The 24,008-nt window shown below is 43.4% G+C and overlaps 1 long non-coding RNA gene across 2 annotated transcripts in view; it reads left to right on the forward strand.

The window, feature by feature from the left end:
* Window positions 1–8,603: 8,603 nt before the first annotated feature.
* LOC138282371 (uncharacterized) overlaps window positions 8,604–24,008 on the forward strand; it is a 49,476-nt gene continuing 34,071 nt past the window's right edge. Inside the window, exons 1-2 of one of the 2 annotated variants that reach the window (XR_011200941.1) lie at window positions 8,604–8,819; window positions 17,261–17,451. This is a non-coding gene — a long non-coding RNA (uncharacterized lncRNA). The remainder of the gene's footprint in view (window positions 8,820–17,260; window positions 17,452–24,008) is intronic. The other variant, XR_011200940.1, reaches the window with a different exon arrangement.

The following is a 24,008-nucleotide window of genomic DNA, read 5'->3' on the forward strand; positions in this document are numbered from 1 at the left end:
GTGATGACAGATCAGCATGGTCCCGCCCATTACCGGGAATCACGGAGACGGGACCCTATAGTGCTGAGATTCGTCTGTGGAGCTGTGCCTTCCAACGGTTGTTTGAATTACCTCTTCTGTGGGACAGGGAAAGCCATGCGCACATTACATATAGTTTGGCAGCCTACACATCTGGTAATATGCTGGGGAACTGATTAGCATGTTTCTTACCATGGCACACGGTATATATTATTCGATGACTACTGATTTTATAGGGGACCTCGCTTTCTAGAATCCTGATGTTTCACTTACTGTGTGACAAACTCCTATATTTCAACAAGTTTGACAACAGGGTCACAACATACCTCTTATAATCGGGTACAAACTGAAAACATTCTTTCATTTCACTAGAAAAAGGGAAACAAGAGACTAGAAGTAGAAAAATAATTGTTGATGTTAGGTCAGTTTGGGAATCCTACTGACCCATCAATACCTCACAAGGCCTGATAGAAATCCCATGTTGCAGCAAACACATACCGCATACAAACTTTTGGGTCTAGTGTGGACTGCTGTCCAATAGTGGAGAATCTAGTTTTATGTATCCCAAAGCACCATGCAAAGCAACTTTGTTTATGAGCATACAGTGCTACAGCATCTCCCTTAAGTTTCACATGTTCTGAACATAACATCCCATCCCTGATAGGGCTGTAGCAATTCATAATATGAAAAAGGTATAGCAGACGGGTGCTGTCAGTGACCTGGTGGATAACACTGGCTCTAAGTCCGGATGGTTGGGCAAGGGACCCTGTGCATCTCCATATTCGCTGCTGGAGTTGTGTTATGGAGAAAAGTTGTCTTCGGGGTAGGCTGGATGACAAGGGGTCCCTGCCTTATAGAAAGTCATATTGGAACGCTTTCAGCACACATGGAGGTTTTTTATTGCTTTATTTGCTGCATTGCAGTGAAATGTACTTATAAATCATCTGTAACTGGACTCCTTGGAGTTTGTAACCAACAACAAATATTTATTGCACTTACTACGGTTGTAAAAGCAGGGTAGAGGCATACAAAGTACACTGGGCCTAACGCTGGTTCTAGGCTGCAGGGCAAACAGAAGATCCTGGGCTCAGATTACATCAAATGAATCATTTTACTACTGATGCAGTGCCCTCATTAAGTGCACCAAAACCGAAAAGCAAGTAAACCCCTTTAGCACTTGACCTGTAGGGAAGTGAAGCAGAGCAGGATAAAATCTTACTCAAGGAGGAGGCTGAGGCTAGAAACCAGTGCTTGATTTGTAAAAAGAATGATTGCCGGTCTCCAATGCTGTTCTGAAGAAGCCCACAGCTGATGCAGTTTAATGGCAGTGCTCTAAGGGCCAGATGTAGCAAGATAGGATTTTGCGAATCGGAAATTGCGAGTCGGTGCGACTCGCAATTTCCGATTCGCAAAATCGTATGTAGAATGGTGTCTCAGACACCTTCTGCGAATCGCAAGGGGGTCGCAAAGACCCACCTCATTAATATTAATGAGGTGGGTCGCAATTTGCGACCCCCTTGCGATTCCCTGCACTCACAGGGATGGTGGCCTGCTTGAGACAGCCGACCTCCATGTCTGTGACTGCTTTTTTAATAAAGCAGTTTTTGTTTTTTGTATTGCAGCCCGTTTTCCTTAAAGGAAAACGAGTTGCAATACAAAAGAAAAAATGAAACCATTTGTTTTCGTTTTTTCAGAGCAGGCAGTGGTCCACTGGACCACTGCCTGCTCTGAAAAATTTTTTTTTGCGACATTCCCATGGGGACCCCTTCCCTTTTGCGAATGAGTTAGCACCTACTTGACATGGGTGCTAACTGCGAATTGCTTTGCGACCGCGTTCGCGGTCACAAAGCAATTCTGCATTGCGGTGCGAATCACAAATAGGAAGGGAACACCCCTTCCTATTTGCAAGTCGCATTCCCATTTTGCGAGTCAGTACCGACTCGCACAATGGGAATGTGCATCGCGATGCGCGTTTTGCATGGCGCAAACTGCGAATTTTGCAGTTTGCGCCATGCAAAACGCTTTCTACATCTGGCCCTAAATACCAAGCCTGTGTAGTGTTGAATCCACCTCAAGCCTCTCTAATCCAGTACCAGCCCCTTTATCTCTCTCCTGCAGGCTCCTGATTTCTCCCTATGTGACATTTTTTCCGTCTTTCTATCCCCTTTTTTAGGCTGGAAGGCACAATACCCAGGCAAGTAAGAGAGTTAAAGGGCGCTTTATTGGACAGGTATGCAGACTCATTAATAAAACAAAAAAAATCTTAGAACAACCCCAGCCTCACTAATACAATGTAACAACCTGACACTACCCACCCTTAAGACATTTCCCCCCAACAATAACAACTAGTGCCCCAAAATCATTCAACCATTCATTCCTCCTAAAAACCTTCCTTCCTACTCTGCCCAACATAAGTCCCTCCAACTATCTGCCCCCTGCATTCCCTGAATCCCACGTAGCCAGCCATGGCCCCAACCCTTCCGATCCTGTCTTGCTCTTGTTTCTTTTTCTGCCACCAAGAAACAAAACCTTACCCAGGTATTTTTCTTGTCCCCCCTTTTAGTTTGTTACATGAAAATATTAATCTTTAACAAAGACTGTCACCACAACAGTCATTCCTTGTTGGCACATGAGAAAATTTTCAAAAAAGACTGCCTTCATAATAAAAAGGGAGGGGGGATAGAAGGGTAGAGGAGGTGGCAGGATGGGCAGGGGGAGATAGGCTGTCACCCCAACAGCCTCTTAACAGAATTTTTTATTTTATCTTAACTTGGTTTCATGCATGAAGCTGAACCTGGCTATCACCCAACAGCCTCACAGCCATCCTTTTATCCCAAACAATTGCACCATCTTCTCCTTGAGCTCTAAGAGCTACAACTAATTCCCCATAGAGGATAGATGCACCCCATCTTGTCTAAAAAAATCAAAATCATTTTGCCTTATATCTGCATTTTCGATGAAATCTAACCCCCTGGCTTTGCAAAAACCGTATAATGTCCCTGTTCACCTTCCTTCTTGCTTTTCCAACAGCTGCATATTTTAAGGCACCCTTCCATACCACTTTAGGAACAAAAGCTGTCAAGATTACCCTTGTGCCTTATCATGACCTCCTAATAAATGTCTAAATCTGTTTTCATAGCCTTTATTATCCCCAGACCAGATTCTTTCACTAAATCATTTTACCTCAGGTGTAAAACTAACACATTCGGGCAACTTCTGTTAATAACCAGTTGAGATAAGCTTGATAATAATTGTCCCCATTTCATATCCCCCATCCCCACCAACTCAAAAACACATCTTCAAAACAAAACCCCATTTCTTTTCCCCATGGTCTCTTTTCAGCGTGCTTCGCAGCCCATTGTATGAATGAATGCCCTATGATCCATACTAAGAAAGCCATCATGACTGGTCCCGCCACATAACCCAGGGTGAGAAAACAGCTGTTAGCTACTTTTACAACTACTCTAAGCTACTAATGTAACACAAGCAGCAAGTTAAAGACCATGGGCCAGATGTAGGAAGCCTTTTGCGCCTCGCAAACTGCGAAAAACGCAGTTTGCGAGGCGCAAAAGGCCAAACGCGATGCACAACCGCAAATTGCGAGTCGGTACTGACTCGCAATTTGAGGCTGCGACTCGCAAATAGGAAGGGGTGTTCCCTTCCTGTTTGCGACTGCATCGCCATGCTGAGTTGCTTTGGGACCGCGAATGCGGTCGCAAACCAACTCGCAGTTACCATCCACTTGAAGTGGATGGTAACTCATTCGCAAAAGGGAAGGGGTCCCCATGGGACCCCTTCCCCTTTGTGAATGCAAAAAAATATATATTTTCAGAGCAGGCAGTGGTCCTATGGACCACTGCCTACTCTGAGAAAACCGAAACCAAATGGTTTCGGAAGTTTTTCTTTTTGCAGCTCGTTTTCCTTTAAGGAAAACGGGCTGCAAAAAGAAAAAAAAAATGCTTTATTGAAAAAGCAGTCACAGACATGGTGGTCTGCTGTCTCCAGCAGGCCACCATCCCTGTGAGTACATGGACTCGCTATGGGGTCGCAAACTGCGACCCACCTCATTAATATTCATGAGGTGGGTCTTTGCGACCCCATAGCAAGTCGCAGAAGGAGTCTGAGACACCTTTCTGCATTTCCTTTTGCGAGTTGCTAATTGCTGGTCGCTATGACTCGCAAATTGCAAGTCGCAAAATAGAACTTACCTACATCTGGCCCCATTTCCCCAAACATCTTATCTCATCCAAAGAAAAACCTAGTTGAGCAGCTTCTGAAGCTGCGCCAATTCTGAATGAATGTGTACCTGGAAATTCCCTCACAATCAGCAAAACATTTCTCAGTATAGCCAACAACTGACGCGTAGGTAACTTACTTCCATCCTGGTGTCAAAATACAAATTCTCCTCTAGCCCCGCCCAGTTGTGTAAACTGGTACCAAGCACCCACCAGAAATTTGTCTCCCCAATACTTTTGAACAGAATAGTGGTTCTCTTAACTTCTTGGTCTGTTTTGGAGTGAGCCAGAAAGATTTCAACTAACTTACATTCAAACCTGACTTGTGGCACTGCTAGGCCATCCCATGTTTCCCTCCCAAGAGTTCTGAAATACAAAAAGAGTAAAAAACATCCATACCATGCAAACACTGAACAACTTCACTTCAAAAACCGAAGCACAAACTGCAAACCATTTCCATTAACTTACCCATAGAATTAGTCTCGCTTATGAACTTCTTTTTTTTTTTTCCTAACTCCCTAGCCTAACCTGCCAGAACTCTCCTTCCCATCTCACCTGCATTTTGTTCATAACCCCAAAACATCTTCTCTTAGAAGGCAATATCTTACAGCTTCCCTGCTATTGTATTTGCAAAAACTTTACTTCCAATGTTAGCCATTATAAAATCAAAGACATCGGCTGTCTTTTCCGCAAACCTTCAGGAGTATTAGGCCTAAAGCACACTCCTCTATTTACACATTCCTCTCCAGCTCTTCTGTAAATGACTCTTCTGGTTGCGGCAATAGATTTCTCAATTAGGTCCAGGATCCTCACTGTGCCAGGTCCCAATCCTCTTGTGGAACGACTATCTTCTGCAGATCTGCTCCAGGTGCCAAACCACAGAATCTCTGCCACTGAGAACAAAAAGCGTCCGCAGTGTCATTCTCCTTACCTGGTACATGCCTGGCCTTCAATTAAATATTAAACATAAGCCAACCAAGCATGAATCTCTGAATCAATTTAAGTAGCCTTCTGTCTTTGACTTTCTGACAGTTAACAAGGTCTACTACTGTTTTTTTGTCAATATGAAAAAGAGCAGACATATTGGCTAAAAATTTGTGCCAAAAAGCTAACACCACTAATAATGGAAAAATCAAACACTGCTATGCTCCTGCCTTAATTTTTCCCAAGAAGGGGCCACCGCTCAGCACACCACTTACCTTCCCAAAACAGTTCAAAACCTGTACCACCTGCTGCATCTGAATTGATTTGTACTTGCCATTGAAACTCATCAGCAAAGGCCCATAAAGGCACACCATTGAAGCCTTGCAGGAACATCAACCACACTTCACTTTAGTCCCCAAAGTGAGCCGGATTCTGTGGTGAGGAAGGGACGCGCCTGCCAACGCAAAACCTGGTCTGCGTCAAAAATCTTTACCTGCCTTCCCTACATGACATGCAAAGTTCAAATGTCCCAGTAATTGCTGTAATTGCCTGAGCTGCATCTTAGTTGTAGCCAGAGCTTGTCTTAATAAGGTAACTAACTCTTTAACTTTCTCAGGGGGCAGCCTCGCTTACATGTTTGCCTTGTCTAACTGTATGCCATGAAAAATCAATTGTGTACTTGGCCCTTCAGTCTTCTCGGGTGTCAATGGAACCCCTAAGTCCTTTGTAATCAATTGAAACTTCTGTAATGCCAATGTGCACTCTTGAGTAGCCGCCTTGCCTGCCAACACGTAGTCATCAAGATAATGAGTCACTCCTTCACGTCCAGATTGAAACTTGAAACATCACTTGAAAAAGGAACTAAACAATTCAAATAACCTGCAAGAAACTGCACAACCCATTGGTAAAACGTTGTCAACATAAAACTGATCCTGAGAAGAAATGCCCAACAAGGAAAAATCCACAGGGTGAACCAGCAATAACCTAAAGGCAGACTTTATGTCACACTTTGCCAACTCAGCTCCTGTCCCAACTTTCCAAATCAAAGCAATTGCCATGCCCAAAGAAGCAAACTGAACTGCTGTATCATGGCTTAGAATAAAGTAATTGACAAAATTGCCTTCAGGCCAAGATAAGTGGTGAATAAGCTGAAATTCATCTGGAGTCTTCTTTGGTACCACACCTAAAGGTGACACTATGAGATCCGGCAATGGCCAACTATTAAAGGGGCCTGCTATCCTACCCTCTGAGATTTCTTTAACCAATTTTGCTTTGACTATTGCCTGATGTTGCCATGCAGATAGCAAAGTTTGAGCAGAACGCCTGCATCTAGGGCCTTGGAAACCCAGCCTGAAACCGAATTCAAAACCCCAGCATAAAGTCACTGCTGCTTCCCTCTTTGGGTAAAATGATAGCCAATACTTCTGCCTCACCAAATTAATTGGAGTAAAAGCCCTTGTTGCTAGAGCCTCCAAAACCCTACCTTCCCCTGACCTGCTGTATTACCTTGGCATTGTTCCCCAAAGCAGTGGAGAACCGCGTGCCTTCCTCCACACTTCTAAAACTCGTCTTTGTACATACACAAAGCTCTGTTACAATAGCCTCTGTCAAAGTTCCAGCATGCTCCAGTTGTGTTGTCCTGACCCCTGTTCCATTGCCCCACCCCTCCCACAGTGGGCTTACCTTGAAAGGGCCGATAAGGTACAGCAAGATCACTGGCCATGTGCATCGATGGTGGTGGCCTCTGGAGGTACATCCATTGAACTCACAGCTGATTATCCATCTCTCCCCATGGTTTCTCCAGTGTCATTCTGGCTCTAAATTCTTCATCATAATGAAGCCATGCTTATCCCCCAGTTTCTGCCTGTGCTTTTCTTATAGTAGCTGTATATTTAAGCATGGGAACCGTCTGCTCAGGGTACTTCTCGCAGTAGACACTTGCAAATATAGAAAACACTAAGGTCCAAGTATCTGTGTTTGTGGTCACCCGTGGCCTCTTCACTAGTTCGCAAGCCTCTTCTGTAGACCCCTTCTTTTGCCTGAAGCTCTCTATGTGGTAACTTTTACACATCCACAAATTCTCCTTTCTAGATCTTCTCCTTTGTTTTGTTAGTTAGATGAGTCCCCAGAGGCATGGATACCCCCATATATGGCAATCTGCGATATACTGATGCAGTCTGTCTGTCCTGTTTTACCTCCTGTGATTCACCCTCTTTTTTAGATGTTTCTTCTTCAACTGCAACCACTGTACCCTTCTCTCTTTTTGTAACTTCCTTACCTTCTTTGCTATGAGGCACTGATTGATCGAATCTGCCCGCCATGGTCTCGTCTTTCCCATTCACACTATCTCTTGCAAAGGTTTCTGGACCCACCCCTATGTCACCACCCAGAGGCCCAACTCCTATTTCTGGTATTGCAACTAGAATCCTATGCTAAAATTCCCAACCGTTCCACCATTGCAACTCACCTGTTCTCAACCGTTGTATATGTTTGTTGCCTTCCCGATGTCCCCTTCCGGTTTGACCCTGCATCTCCACCATTTTTCTGCCCATTTGTTCTTTAACTGGGGCTGCCTGTGAAATGACACTAGCAGAAACAATGTCAGCTTCCATCCCCTTCCCCGTTTCTTTAAATACTCAGTTAAACGCTCTTGCCAATGCAGGATTTCCCCTTTTTCCAATTCTTCTTTCTCCTTGTCATAATGAAACTCACATTCCATACCAAACTCCACCATATTCCCACTCATATCTGGTTGTTCCCCATCACCCACCCACCATCATAATTCTGCCAATCAACATGCTGCTGGTTACGCTGCTCCAATGAGGATGATGCCTACCTCATAGTCAGGAAGGTCATTTTAGACCTCTTCTTCCCTTTTTGCCAGGTTGTAGAAGCCATTTCAAATGTCTCCGGCTGCCAATCATCACAGCTGTCTAGCATCTGTGGCCTTGTCCTCTCATTGCCCAGCAGGTTGTTCCAACCTGTGGGATTGGTGGTCCTGGTCCCTACCAGACTTACTAAATTCTTACCTATCCTTCTTTCAAATCTTCACCTGCCATCCATACCCATCCACTGCTTATACCTTGACAATTGTTCCCAGAAGGCTGCCTTTGAACTAAAGACTGCTTCGTTTTTAATTCACCTGCTGCTTTAAACAAAGTGTTTTTATGTGCAGCACTCTTTTTTTCTGCATAAACTGTAATTTTTCCGGCCTCATTTTGTTTATCTTGCTTTCTCCGGAGTTCAAAGAGGTTCTAATGCTGACATCCTTTATTACCAAAAATGCCTGCCCAGTTCCCACCTCTACATTTTCACTTTTTTTTCTGAAAGTCAATTTCAGACAGCACTGAAAGAGAAGCGAGTACCTTGCAGCTGCTGTCCGTCCTTACTTTCCATGATCTTGGTCGTAAATGTGCTCACGTTGTACTGGGCACATGAGCAAAGAGCGGTCCACTGCCTGCCAGGCCCCACCTCTGCACTCTGTGAAGGCGGCGCTGATGCCGCTCTTGTTTTACGCTGCGGTGTCCCTGGCCCTTTAGGAAGTCTTTGCAAGCTAGTGAACCGTGAAGACTGAGATACTGTTTTCCTCGCTCTGCCCTTCTAACAAAAACTTAAACTAGCCGCTGCATCATCAGAGACCAGGTAGGCCGATTCAGTTTCATATTGCTTCATGCAGAAAGTAGCAACGCCGTCTTCCATATGTTCAGCCTCCTGCTTTAAATGTTTACTTTTCGCCCTTACCTTGGCTCGCGGCAGTAAACAAGCTAATACCGCATCAGCAGCTCCACTGGCTGAGGAGCGCTTATGCGTCGTAAGACCTACTCAGTCCTGTGACAGAACCACTGGCTGCAATAAATCCTCTCTCCCAGCCTCACAGAGAACTCACAGCACCGCTCGCACCGTTTGGTTCTTATCAGCAATGATAAATCCAACCTTAATACTCGTACTTGCCAACTTCTCTAAAGTTAAACTCAACTCACAGGAAACTAACTTTGTTGTTAATCCCAGGAATCACCTGTCACAAAATGGGTGCCAATCCTCAGTGACAGCCACCAAACCAACACTTAAGCTCCGCCCACAAACCTAAATTAACTAGTAGGACCACCACCTTGCCTGGCCAGTACCACTCGCTCGAACATCTACGATACTACTCCCAAAGCCTATTCCCATTTTGTTTATTTTTCCCTCTCTTGCTTTCGGTAAATGTCTGACACATTAAAATAAGTGCCAGTCCCCAAACATTTGTGCCGGTGGCTTCCACCGTCAACCACTGGCTCAAATTAGGCACTGCTAGAAACTGACATCTCAGTGGCAAACAACAACACTTAATAAATCAGTGTCCAACTAGTACGTGGTGTATAAAACAGAGAAGTACTTTATCCAACATACAGCTCAATACTAGACATATAAGTGTCAGTATGCATGCAGAGTAGTACGCAAATGAATATGAGAAACTTTAATGTCACAGCTTCACAATGAAAAAGGTTAGCTCATGGACTTTAGTGCACAGTAGGTTACGCTCTCTGATCGTTCTGCCTAGTGATCTGAACACCGAGGAGCACATTATCTAGGCAGTACCTGGTCCTGGAAGTCCTGTGATTACTCCATGTTTTGCATAGTCTTTCTTCAATGTCTAGAGCAAGCAACCCAGGCTACAGGTCTCTAATATGGGCAGCTCCCGGGATTGGAGCTCCTCGTCTCCGTTTAGCAGGAGCAGGTGAGCAACCAGTCATTCTGTTTAGTTCCTCCGTCAGAATAGTTTCTCGCCCTCTTTCCTACCCTTGAAGCCTGTACCCAACTGATAGGAATACTAGGAAACCAAATTCTTGGATCCTGATATTGGGAAGGCTGAAGTCTGGGAGTGGGAATCCTTGTAAGGCAGTCATCAAAGTGCTCTAAAAAGTATGGGAACTGTGATGCTGAGTGGAATGGAAGGGTGGGGCAGTCTCAATGTGTGGCTAAAAGAACCCAAAATACTTAGTAATTAGTTTATTGGTCTTTAACCTGCAAGTAAGTGCATATAAAACAACACACACCTTAAATCACAAATGCATCCAAGTCATACTAATCAGTGGGAAATGCACTGTTTTACATTATAAAACCTCTGTTAGTTAATATGATCACTGCAGATGTCTGTGTGTGTAAACAGAGAGCCACAGAGATGAATCCCAGGTGGTTATATTAGGAAATAGTGACTTGTTTATTTTTAGTACTACAATGTCCCAGTCTGTGACAGAAAGCACTAGGAATAAGTCCTTATCTGAAACTTGCATTACATGCAGTATAAGATAGGCTGCCACAAAATGCACACAAAATTTAGTTTTATGTTGAAAAGTGCTTTCAGAATATAGATTTTAGCAGTACACAAGCAGACTGCACCAAGTGCAAACCTTGTATGTGTCTGTAGTGTCCAATATATAGTCACATTGAGCATAAAACTGTATATGTACAGAGTTATGATACAAACCTACGGATATTGTGAAAGTTTGGAAATATGAAGTTCCAGAGGGTCTTAGGAAGGCAGAATAAGAGAGAGATGGAGGACGAGAGGAGACTGAGAGGGGATGTTTCGTCCTTCCTGAAATGCTGTATTTGTAAATAAAACACTCCAGCTTCATTCCGGACTAAGAGCTGTCATCACAAATTGGTCAACAAGCTTTTGTACAAACAACCAGGAACATACAGTGTGCATTCCCTGCAACTAACACTAAGGCAAGACTCGCCAAGGGACTAGAAAGCAATAGTGTAGGTACACATACAAACCACACAAAATTCTCCTGAATACTTGCACCGAGCAACTGGTAGTGCTACTGCAACCTTTTATTCACATATACAAATCCTCTCAATGGTGCCAATGGTAGCCTCCTTTCATGATTATCTAAGTGGTCAACAACTCTGCCTTCCAGGTTCACCATTTACTTCCCCTCAAGCATGGATCACAGCTCACCACATGCACCACTTGCAAATCAAGTATCACCTAGCACTTCTTTCACTATGTCTAGTAGCCAATAAATAGCAGTAGTGTGTGCGCACAATCAAGTGGTGATTATAAAAAAAAGCTACAATACCTGAGCTAGCATGTTGCGTGGTAAATGCAAGCATAACAAGTAAAAAAATAATGCTGTTTGTCCATAAAATGACAGCACTAACAATATATTAAAAAAAGGGAAAGAAAGAAGAGAACTGTTTTGTCACAGTCACACTGTGAAATTTACAGTAATTTTACTCAATCAGAAATCTCAGCATAGCATACATTTTAATTCCAGTCATGTCCAATCAACACATTAATCTCAATTGCAAACACATTTTATCTGTCTGTGGCCCACCAATTTTACTATGGTTTGAATGGAAAGACTATTTCTTAAATCAAAACCATTGAAGATGAAGGGACAACCTTTTACCAGGTAAGGAAAAAGAGATGGTTGGTACAACATTTAGGCCCAGAAGGTCTAAAAGTTTATAACAGATTACAGAAGCTAAAAGTTTATAATAGATTACAGAAGTCAACAGGAAGCTGGAGTGATAAAGATGTGTTAGCATAAGTTCCAAATATTTTAGACCAACATTATTCACCTACCATGTCCATAGCAATCACAGGAGTAAATTTTTATCAACACAAACAACTTAAAGCTGAAAGTGTGGAAGAGTTTGTGTCAGCTATTCAACTCCTTTAGCTCTTGTACATTTGGACGATTGCGTAGCAGATTGTCTAATGATCAACTAATATACAGATATAATAATAAAATGTTAAAACAATAATAATATACAAAGCATTCAAGAAAAATATGGATTATTTCAGATGCAGATTTATAAGAGAATGTTGCATTAGTGCTAAAAGTTGAATTATCTGAAAGATATGCTCAGGCTGCTGTTCATTATAGTAACAATGTTCCAGAAGAATCTTTAAACACATTTTCTGATCAGAACACTGACAAGGACAAAGAGGGAACAAAAAAAAACCAATAATCACAAATGAATAAATTGGTAGACATGTGCTACAGATGTGGTAATAATCAACTTTCAGCCACTTTTCCAAAATGACTATCAAGAAACTTAAAGTGTTTAGAGTGTGGCATAGTGGAAGATTTTGCAAGAGTCTACAGAAGGAAAACCAAGAAACAGAGAGTGAAATGGGTTACTGACAAAACTTGTTCTTTAAGTGATTAAAGAAAACAAAGACAGTCTTGAAAAACGTGTTGTTTTTAACACCATTAGCAGAGAATCCAGCAGACCTCTGTGTTGAGTACCTTTTGGAGGTATTTTTTTACAGGTAGCTGCTGACTTGGGATTCCCTTATACTATTATTGGAAAACAGATCCAGGATCACAAGTTTGTAGGAAGAATTGGTGAGCATCCGAATACTTCTAATATCCAGAAATTCTATTAATTTGATCGGCTATTGAATGCTACTATTCAAATTCAAAGGTGGACAGGCCTTATGCAAAACTTACTTAGCTGAAGAGGACCCTTCTATTTTGGGATGGAAGTTTCAACATTCTTTAAATACTGTAGTTAATTATAGCAGCCAGAACAGTAACTTTTAGCCTGTGAGAGTGAAGATACCAAAACAGAAGTGTTTTTCACATAAAATCCTGAAATCGTGTACAAAAACAAACAATGGACAAAGTTTGCAGCATTCCATTCATTGTCAGGGACGAATGTATGTTAGAGCTCAACATTTACTGGATTTCACCATTGGGCATTGCTAAATGAGCCAATAGCAAAACATGCTTACAAGTAGATCTTAAGAGTCTCAGTAATAACGTGGTAGACCAATTTCCCAGGCCAAAAACAGATGAAATGCTCTTAATGACTAGGAATGGCAAGTGGTTTTCCACAATCACTTTATCCTCTGCATATCACCAAATTCCTCTTTATCTGTAAACTAAACCTTTGAGCACGTTTATCACCGTTTTTGTTGTTATCAGATCACTGCATGCCATTTGGACTAGCCTGGTGTGAAGCCACTTTCAAAGACTCACAGGAGACTTATTCAGTGCTATGTAGGGGGTAGTGTGCTTCCAAGATTACATTTTGGTTATTAGCAAAAATAAGAAAGAACATGTTTCTAAATTTTTCAAGGTGATGGAAATGCTAAAAGATAAAGGGCTCACTGCTAAAACTACCAACTGTTGATGAACACATCACTTACCTTTGTCATGTGACTAGTGGGGATAGTCGTAGCACAAAGTTAGTAGAATCAATTAAGAAAATGCCTCTGCCCCAATCAAAAGATGATGTCAGTTCCTTTCTAGGTATGGGAGAATATTAGACTAAATTTATACACAATGTATCTAGCAAAACATTTAATTTATGAGGTGGACTTGAAAATAAGTGAAAATTTGAGTGGTAAAATCTTTCTACATATAAAAGATGCCCTTAGTAGCACACCTAACCTACATGGGTATTGTGAGACATTAGGATGCTGGTTGAATGGGGTGTGAGCCCTGGTCAAGCAACAGCCACAATCCCTGGGAGGGTGACCGACTACACAACACTAAGGGCTACATGTACGAAACATAGGTTTTGCGACTCGCAATTTGCAAGTCGCAAAACCTTATGTTCAACAGTGTCAATGACACTGTTTGCGATTCGCGAGGGGGTCCCAAATGCCCTACCTCATGAATACTCATGAGGTAGATCGCAATTTGCAACCCCCTTGGGAATGGCCACCCTCACAGGGAAGGTGGCCTGCTGAAGACAGCAGACCACCATGTCTGTGACTGCTTTTAAATAAAGCAGTTTAAAAAAAAAATGCAGCCAGTTTTCCTGAAAGGAAAACGAGACGCATTTCAAAAACAAAAAATTAAAAGTTTTCTTTTCATTTTTTCAGAGCAGGCAATGTTCCGCAGGACCACTGCCTGCTCTGACAAAATGTTTTTGCTGCCATTCACAGAGGGGAAGGGATCCCCTGGGGATCCCTTCTTGTCTGCGAATGGGTTAGCACCAGTGTGGTACTGGTGCTAACTGCGATTGTTTTGCGACCGCATTCGCGGTCACAAAACAATCATACATTGGACTGTGACTCGCAATCAGGAAGGGGACACCCCTTCCTAATTGCGAGTCGCAAACCCTTTTTGCGATTCGGTAAATAGTTTACCGAATCGCAAAAATGGGTCTGAACATCCCAAAGTGCATTTTGCACTTCGCAAACTGCCCGATTCGCTGTTTGCGACGTACGTACATGTAGCCCTTAGTAGCCTGTGCTTAACCCTCGGTAGCTTGGCACAAACAACAGCCAGGCTTAATTTAGAAGCAACACAAGAAAAATACTACAGAAAAATACAGTACATTTGAATAAATTATTTGACCCCAAGACAAAAAAAATCCAAATGCAGTTATCAACTTTTAAATATTTAAGTGAAAATAGAACTCAAAAGCACAAAGCACCATTTGCGGCTATCTAGTCGTGTAAGACCAGGTTAAAGTCACAACTTCAGGCAAACTGCTATGGAGCGTAGGTTGGGTTCAGGGGCCAGGTTAGTCCTACTGAAAGAGTTACCTTTACAGTTCAGCTCAAAGAGTTCGGTTCAAGGTGGAATGGGCCACGAGGAGCAGGGAAAGTGTTGCGGATGGCCGTCAAAACAGCGCGAAGAGCAGACAGGGCATCACAGACAGTATTTGCTGTAGTACAAAGATACTGTCGTAGTAACGTTGGAGCTGGAGTTTTATGTTGCTGGTCACAGCGAGTGGTTAACGGTGTAACGAGAATCATTGGTATGCCGGAACATCACGTTTGCAGTGAAGGTAAGGTTTTGGCACATTTGGGCCCGTTTGTGTTTGCGAAGAGCCCAAATACTTTAGGAGAGCTTAATTGGGGACACACCAAGAGTCCTGGACCTGAGGATCACTACTTGGGGTAAGGAATGCATGCCAGTTGGGTCCAGGTGCTGGTTCAAGATGGTTGAAGGCTGCTATGTTCCTGTAGCTCTGAACATGAGGCCAGCAGACTAGCTTGTAGTCTTGTGTTCAGGTGAATATACAGGGCTCAAAAGCAAGGTTGGCATCTGAGAGTTAAAGACAAGCTCCAGGCAACAGAGAAGTCCTTCCAGGTGCAGCAAAGCAGGTCTGTGGAGTACACAGCAGTAGGCAGTCCTCTGAGAGTCCTTCCGTAGATCAAGGAAGTGAACTGAAGAGTGGGCGTGAGGGCTCTATTTTTATATCTGGTGCCTTCTTTGAAGTTGGAAGAAGTTTGTAGATGCTTCTCTTTGAAGTGCTTGTAATTTCTTGACTTCCCTGCTGTGGCTCCAAGCTGGCTTCTGAGAAAATGTGGGGGTGATAAGCTCTTGGTGGGAAGGTTTCAAGTGGGGCTGCGTCCATCTCCACCCCCTCCAATTTCCTGCCAATTGATAGCCCATTCAGGCACATCTAATTCACCTATTGTGTGCCTGTCTTGGAGGAATTCGTGAAGTCTGTCAGTTACACCCAGTCATGTGACCCAGGGGAGATTACAAGCATCAAAAGACAAAGGCAGGAAAATGGCAACTTTCTACAAGTGTCATTTTCAAAATTGTAATTTAAAATCTGACTTTACCAATTAAGAGGATTTTTTTATTACAATTTCATAGATACAAAGCATGAAATACCTATCTGTCCTCAATCAAAAGCTGGTGCTTATTAAATCTAGTAAGGCAAAGCAATGGAATAGGTAGGCCTCACAATAGTAAAAAAACAAATTTGGGAGTTTTCATGACCAGAACATGCACCTGCCCTATCAGCTATTTAGGGCCTACTTTAGAGGTGACATATGCAATAGAAGGGGGTTTAAGGCTTGGCAAGGCGGCTATATTGGCAAGCCAAAATGGCAAACTAAAACTTAATTCAGGCTGCAATTGCAGACCGGGGACATGTTTTAAGGGGCTACTTAATAGGGTGACACAAAATGTGCTACAGGCCCACTAGCAGTGTTCACCTTACAGGCCCTGGCTATATGGTATACCACTCTACAAATTACTTATAAGTAAATTACATGTGCCGATCAGGTGTAAACCAATTTTGCCATGTTTACGGGAAAGAGTACAAGCACTTTAGCACTGGTTAGGAGTGGTAAAGTGCACAGAGTCCTAAGGCCAACAAAACTGAATTAAGTAAAAAAGTGAAGGGTAAAGGCAAAAAAAATTGGGGTGACCCTGCAGAAAGGGCCAGGTCCAACTCATATGATTCTACTGCATCTAATTTCTACTGATGCCAGCGGTAAAGGGTCTGGTGCAGTTTTAACACAACTGGGTGAAATAGGTAAAGAAAAGGTTGTAGCTTGAGCTTCACGATCAATCTCATCTTGTGAAGAATGATACTCTGTCTAGCGTGTGTTTGGGCCATGGAATAGTTCTGTAATTACATATTGGGACAGAAATTCACAATTTGCAGTGATCCCAAACCTTTAACAAAGCTCCTTATCACTGATGGGTTATTTTCAGGGTATCCCAAGATTGTTAGATTACAATGAATTCGACAGGATGGGGTGAAAAATGTCAATGTTGATTTTTTGAGCAGAATGTTCATGTCATTGGTTGGAATTGATGACAATGAGTGACTGATTTCAGAGTTGTTTGTGTATGGATCTGTAAAGAATATGAGTGGACGATTTCTGAGCAAGAATGGAATTTGAAGCAGGGCTCTGACAATGTTTTGAAGAAAGTGAAAGAATGCTTAAGTTAGGGCTTGAGCATGGAATGCAAAGTTAATCCCCACATCAGCGGATTCTGGGAAGTTAGAAGAAATTGATTATGTGGTGGTAAACCTTTCTTAGTAAGAAGCAGTAGGATTATTCCTCACAGTGTTATAGTGGAATATTATTGTGCTCTATCATGAAGGCTATTTAGACATTGTCAAAATTAAAAGGATAATTAAAGAAATATACTGTGGCCAGGAATTGACATAAAAATAGAAAGATGTGCCAGAGAATGGTATGTGCAAGATCTGAAAGGTCATAGAAAACCTTTAATCCTCCTTAGTGTCCAATTTAATATCCATGTGTATTATTAACTAATAATGGGATGCAATTTTAATAAACAAGAAATGTTAGAATATTTGCAATGTTCTCCGGTAAAACATAAATTTACGTTGTCATACCATCCCAACAGGAATAATGCAGTGGAACGAATGAATGGCACTATCGAAGCTACGCTGCAATGAACTAAAGCTGCCAGGAATGACCTATTGCTCCAATTGGAGAAAACGTCGTTGGCATAAATTACCACCAATGAAAATTCTACCAGATCAAGCTATTTTGTTGTCATGAGAAGTTGCATCTCTTATCCCAAAACTAATCCGGGTAGGGCGAAAACAAACATTATGGTTAAATGGAGTTAGATGATGTTAAACGTTTGATTGAAGTGGAACAAAGAAAATATTAGAATTATTATGACTCCTCTGTCTAGAATCCCACATTGAGCAATAAACGATCAATTGCAATGCTACCCTAAGTGATTGCCACTGGTTAGACTATTTTAAAATATTTATACCATTACTGTTAGAAAAGGGGTCTTTGGTTGGCAGTCAGGTTACCCCCTGTCCAAGCAAGGACCCTCACTCTAGTAAGGGTAAAAGAGAATCACCCTCAGCTAACCCCGGATTACCCCCTTGGTAGCTTGGCACAAGCAGTAGGCTTAACTTCAGAGTGCTAGGTGTAAAGTATTTGTACCAACACACATAGTAACTTAATGAAAACACTACAAAATGACACAATACAGGTTTAGAAAAATAGAAAATATTTATCTAAACAAAAGAAGACCAGAATGACAAAAATCCACAATACACAAGTCAAGTTATCACTAAAAATGCAAAAAGAGTCTTCATGTAATTTTAAACACATCGCTAACGCTGTTAGCATGAAAATGTACCTTGGGTGCATCAAAAATAACCCAGCACAGGCAAGTGTGCGTCAAAAAGGGCTTGTGATGTGTCGATATTACTCATGAGTGAGACCTTGCGTTGTTTCTCCTACAGTCGAGTCAGCGTGCATCGTTTCTTCTCTCCGCAGGAGAGCGATGCATCGGTTCGAACTGCACTCTCGGGTCCGGGCAGGCCTTGCGTTATTTTTACACACCCTGCGGTGTTTGCGTCAGAAATTCAGCTGCACGATGGTCTGAAAACCATGCAGCGCGGGTTGCTAACTCACCAGTCTCCATCAGCGATGCTGTGCGTCGTTTCTCCTGCCCCGGGCGTCGGTCTTCAGGTCGCGTTGCAGACGAGCGTTGATTTTCAGCCACGAAGCCGGCGGAGCGTCGGTTTTTCAGCCGAAGATCAGAGTTGCGTCGATCTTTTCCCCACACGGCATTCTGTGAGTGGATTTCTTACTCTTGGGCTGCTTTCAGGGTCCCAGGAACAGGATGGGCACCACTTGGCAGAGTAGGAGTCTCTCCAGAGACTCCAGTTGCTGGCAGAGAGAAGTCTTTGCTGTCCCTGAGACTTCAAATAACAGGAGGCAAGCACTAAATCAAGCCCTTGAAGATCTTCACAAGAAGGAAGGCAACACAAACTCAAGTCTTTGTCCTCTAGTACAGGCAGAAGCAGCAACTGTAGGATAGCTCCACAAAGCACAGTCACCGGCAGGGCAGCTCTTCTTCCTCAGCTCTTCAGCTCTTCTCCAGGCAGAGGTTCCTCTTGGTTTCGAGAAGTGTTCTAAAGTCTGTGGTTTTGGGTACCCTTCTTATACCCGTTTTGGCCTTTGAAGTAGGCCTACTTCAAAGGAAAGTTTCTCTTGTTTGTGAAATCCTGTCTTGCCCAGGCCAGGCCCCAAACACACACCAGGGGGTTGGAGACTGTATTTTATGAAGGCAAGTCTACAGGTAAAGAGTGAGAAGCGAGGTAGCTTGATTCTTAGGGCACATGCCTTTTTCTCTGTCGATTTAGAAGGTACACAGTAGCAGTTGGGTGCTTCCAGAAGTAAATGTGAATCAATGACAGAAAAACAGAGGGGAGGGGACTTCTTCTACACAAAGCTATCTGAGGCACACCCTGAGGGAGAAAATAACAGAAATGGGCAAAGGGTGTCCCTGCACTTTAAAAGGCGCATTTTTACTCATACAATCCATTCATAGAAGCTAGACTCACTTCTATGGTGAATTTGTCTGGAGCCTTTCACTAAATCATATCTCTTTCCATCAACCCCACTTCCCAGCATCCATATTGTCCACCAATCCATACAAAGGACTTTCAAAGTGGATTAATGTTTCCAAGGAGTAATGCATCACACAAACATGGGGCACAACTAGCTCTGACTCATACCTGCAGCACAGATATGCTTTCTCCATGGGTTCCCCGCCTGGATGGAGTGAAAGACATGTCAGAAAGGTAGTGGCATAACTTTTCAAATAGGAGAGGACTGTCTGCAGCACTCTCATTGAAAGTAATGGAAAAAAGGCCTCCTCCTTCTTCTGTTGTCATTTCTTATTACCACTGCCAGTTCTTCTCAGCCCAGTGACATGAAACCGGTCACTCTCAGAAACAGAGTGGTGAGCCTGGTGTGCTCCTCCATACCACAGATTACAATTCTTGGTCTCAACCTATTTCACAGATGGCCCTATGGAGCCATGCAGTAAGGGGAACTAATAGCAGAAGTGCACACTGTACGCAGCCCTTTGCAGTGTCCAAAGGAACAACAATTACAATGCAGAATGTCTTCCTGGTATCAGCACTCAAAGGGCCATGAAGAAACAAATACAAGCATCCTGGCAATTTTTCTCTAAGGGAAAGATATCTCAGCTCCAACCTGATTATGATGGCCAGACACTCCACAGAAATCCACCCATGAATGGATTTTCCCACAGCTCACATGCTTCATCAACCTTAGGGGTTATAAAAGTATAGCGTTCTTCAGATTGATCTGAAGCAGATCAGCAGCTGAAGGCTGGCAAGGTGAAAAAACCAGCAGACACATATATGCAGCCTGGCCTCACCAGGCAAACTGTGTAGGATGAAGAGAAGAAACAGTAGCAAGTGGCCATTCTCATTCTCAGGCTTCCTCCAGCAATGTAGCAGGAAATAGTGGTGCATGCGTAGCTACAGGAAATTTGAAAAACTCTGATTACTACACTCAGCTTCCACACATTGCATGTTCACATTTTCAATTTAACACTCCCTTATATCAACTGCATGTTTACAAAATATATAAATATACATAAATAAATGTTTGACCTACCTGTGGGACTCTAAGTCATTTGGCTGAAGGGACCTTGGCTTTTTCTTGTAACAGGGGCTCCAGCAGGTTGCTTTTGGTCCCACCAATGTGTCCTTGGGTAGAGGAGCTGCAGCATGACCTGTCCAGGCAGGGTGCAAGCCTTTAGTGGCTCTGACATTTCCTGGGACAGAGACCATGCAACTGTTCTACACTGGCTGTCAGGGGTTCTACTGTACCCCTCAGTTCTCCCTGAACACCATAGCATGCCAGGGTGTCAGGCTAGATTGAGGCAGATGACAGTAACCATGTGCTGCTCCACCTCTCCAAAACTCAGGTGACAGCAGTTTAGTGGAAGGCGCAGGATACTTGGTGCAGAGGGCTCCACCAATAAACATGGCTGGAGTAGCCTGTCAGCCATCCTTCTTCCATGTGGACACATTTGTGAAGAGACTTCCAACATCCTCAGTGGATAAAAGTGAATCATAAAGTGCACAATAGTCAGTGTAAACAGATACTATGCAACGTAACAGTACATTTCCTATAACTAACAGCCAGACAGCTGTAGTAAATGGCCCAGATAATCTTCGACTCCTGCTTGTCAAAAATAAAGAGGGGGGGGGCACTGTACAAGAGTGATGAATAAAACGATTCATGGGTAAATGTGCAAGTTGTGTCATAAGTGAATACAAGCTGGGGCAAGCGCTCTCTCACTGACCCTCTAAATGTCACTCACCATAGGACGGGTATGTTGCTGCACTGGAGCAAGAGCTGAAATTTGTGGCAGGGTATTTGTTCATGTTTATAGATTCTAGAGGTGCCAGGAGCTAATATTTAAACATGATAGAGCATACAATCCACTATATTCTGTTTGACAGTGTGAAGTGCGCTGATGTTAACTTTGGTAATCGCCTATGATTACCACGGGGATAGTGTAGACAGCTAAATAACACCTTTGAAGTGCTTTTCTTGTATTTGCTCTTTGAACTTTTAAGTTTTTTTTCAGTTGTGGAAAATACTGACTTTTACTCATTTTGCCACGTTTCACCAGCCATATCGGTAAAATCCTGGCCAGATGCCAAGCCTAATTGAGGGATCAAGTGGCACTGTGTATGCTCTCTCTGAAATGCCTTTTCTTAGGGTACTCTCATGATGTATAGTGTCCTGACTTTGCTTTAATATAAAGACAGTTGAAAGCAGAGTTTTTCGGTGCTACAGGGGTATCTTCCGAAATATTGTCCACCTTTCCTTATCAGATTGGAATTCTTCCACACTGTGAGATGTAGAGTCAGACTTGGATTCCTCTTTGGTACAGGTACTTGTCCTGCTCTTAGTAGCAGGCCGTCCAGTCTGCTGGTGTAAGTTTGTCTTGCGAAACTCAATCATTTGTTCCACAGGCAGAAGTTGATTTTTGAGGAGCACCTTGACAATCTGAGGTTTGTTTCTTTTGTGAATATTGTACACTGGATTTGTGGAAATTGTCCATATTGATATGTGGATGTGGTTCCTAATGAAACCCTGTTTTGTTTTTACATTTGTATCCAATGCAGTGGAGATTTGCTGGCTCCTGGCATACGTTCTTGTTTCCTGACAGTCTGGTTGTAGCATCTTGCTCTGGTTGTTGTTCATGGCTGACATGGTCATAATACAGGTTAGGAAGTTGTTCTCTATCCTTGTGGTAAATTTGGCACCATACATCTCTATCACAGCCATTTCAAGGTAAGGACTTCTAGTTTCTGAACAGTGTATTTATTAGAATCCGCAGACCGCCAGCAAGTGCTCACCCCAACACCAGCTGTACGCAGACCGACATCCTTACTTGTTGGAAGAAGTTGTATTGCAACATTTTTTATGATATTCTACTACACATCTAAATCATAAATCACTTCACGTAAACTTCAGTCATAATCACAAAACTTAAATCCCATCCATAAGATACAATTCAGTAACCATACATCTTTATCTGACAGGATCCCTTCCTGTCCTGAACCACCATTGGACCACACAAGTGAACCGTCCCTCACCTGTATCCCTAGGAGGGGCGGTTGCCCTGACTACACCGTTCCTTGTCCACACGCTCAGGGTTCCGCCCCCCCCTCCAAACACCAATCTGCCTAGGGGTGTAACGGGGCAGCCAGGAGCGGGAGCCCCATGGCCCCGCCAGCTATCTGGGCTCCCTTACCCCTTAATCTGGTGTGTACATCTGCAGGTTGGCTCAGGACTTCAGGATCCTATCTCTGGTGTTCTCCCGGGGCCCCAGCCTTGGGGACCCCTCTGTTGTTTCTGGTCACTTTAATACCTCACTTTTCACCACGAGGGCGACCAGGGCCCCAAAGGTCCTTCACCCTCCCCACCCTCAAAAAGGCTGCGAGCGAAAAACCGCATGTCGGAAATGAACTGGTCTGTACCGGCATCAGACAAATGCACCATATCCTTGTGAAAAATGTTAGGGCCCTTCAAAAGTCTGTGCAGAGTGTTCCATAAGCGCCCTGGACCTGGGCATAGTTTGCCCATTTCTACATTAAAACGGCGTACCAAGACTTTAATTGTTCTTGATTTAATTCCTGAGCCCCACTTGCTGCGAGGCACCATGTGAGACCAAGGAATGGCCGCATTCAGGTATTGTTTTGGCAACTTCATGATTTCCATAAATATCGATTCTCTCAGTGCCTTGCGGCCCATTCGCACCGTCATTGCCTCCTAGGTGAATAATGATGAGATCCGGGAATTGGAGTCCCTCGAAACCTCCGGCCAACGCGAGGTGTCGTTGCAGTTGAGCGATTCCCATTCCGCCAACCCCCACCATCGGAAAGCCACGCCTTGGACCACCGCCGGATTCGGCTCACCGAGCTGTTGCACCCTGTAGGCCCCCCGTCGAACAAGCGAATGCCCCAAGACCCATACTACATGTGGTGCCATTGATGAGACGCGCCATCCCTTCTCCTTTCTGCAGGCTTCAGCCGGAGCTGGCAACGAGCCTTGTAGATTTTTCATCTCCTTGATCCAACATTGCTCCCAACTCTTTAAGGATGAGACTAACGGGCAGGTGGCTAGGACTAGTACAATAATACAACTATGTGGCATACAGGCATCTTTTTTTAAAATTTATATATTGGATTTTTTTTACCAAGTTGTGTACAGCACAATCGTCAGCCAGGAACAAAGCTGGAAAAGAAATACAAAACAGTACTGCTAGCAAGGGTCACAGGGCAACAGCAATGCCTGACAGAGTGTGATGAATTTCAGGCAGTGTGGAGGGCCTACGATAGGCATATCATTGGCATGAGGTGGGGATATTGGCCACAAGAGAAAAACAAGCGAAGAGTAGGTGGAGGCCTATCAAAAGGAATGCCTCAGGGGCTATCTGAGGCATTCCTCAGATAGACCCTGGGGCTCAGATCTCAGGCCCAACAGTTAACCAGAACTTTCCTCCTTTGACTCATATGGGTCTCTCGGTGAAGTAAAATGCAACAGTTGATCAAGGTCATGACTTGCTAAATTCACACTAAGGGGGCCCCAAATGTTTTTAGGCCGATGGGCCTGGGGCAGTGTAGAGTAATAAAGGCTGAGTTGGTGTTTACAAAAAGCTGCAGTCACAAAGCGCTGAGCCTCCTGTGGGACCCTCTTGATGAAGCCCAGTAGCGCTATTTTGGGGGACAGGCCGACAGTCGTTCCCATCATATCAGACAGTATTTTTCCCACCCCGTCTCAGT

Source organism: Pleurodeles waltl, chromosome 2_2 (assembly GCF_031143425.1).
Source record: "Pleurodeles waltl isolate 20211129_DDA chromosome 2_2, aPleWal1.hap1.20221129, whole genome shotgun sequence".
NCBI lineage: Eukaryota > Metazoa > Chordata > Amphibia > Caudata > Salamandridae > Pleurodeles > Pleurodeles waltl.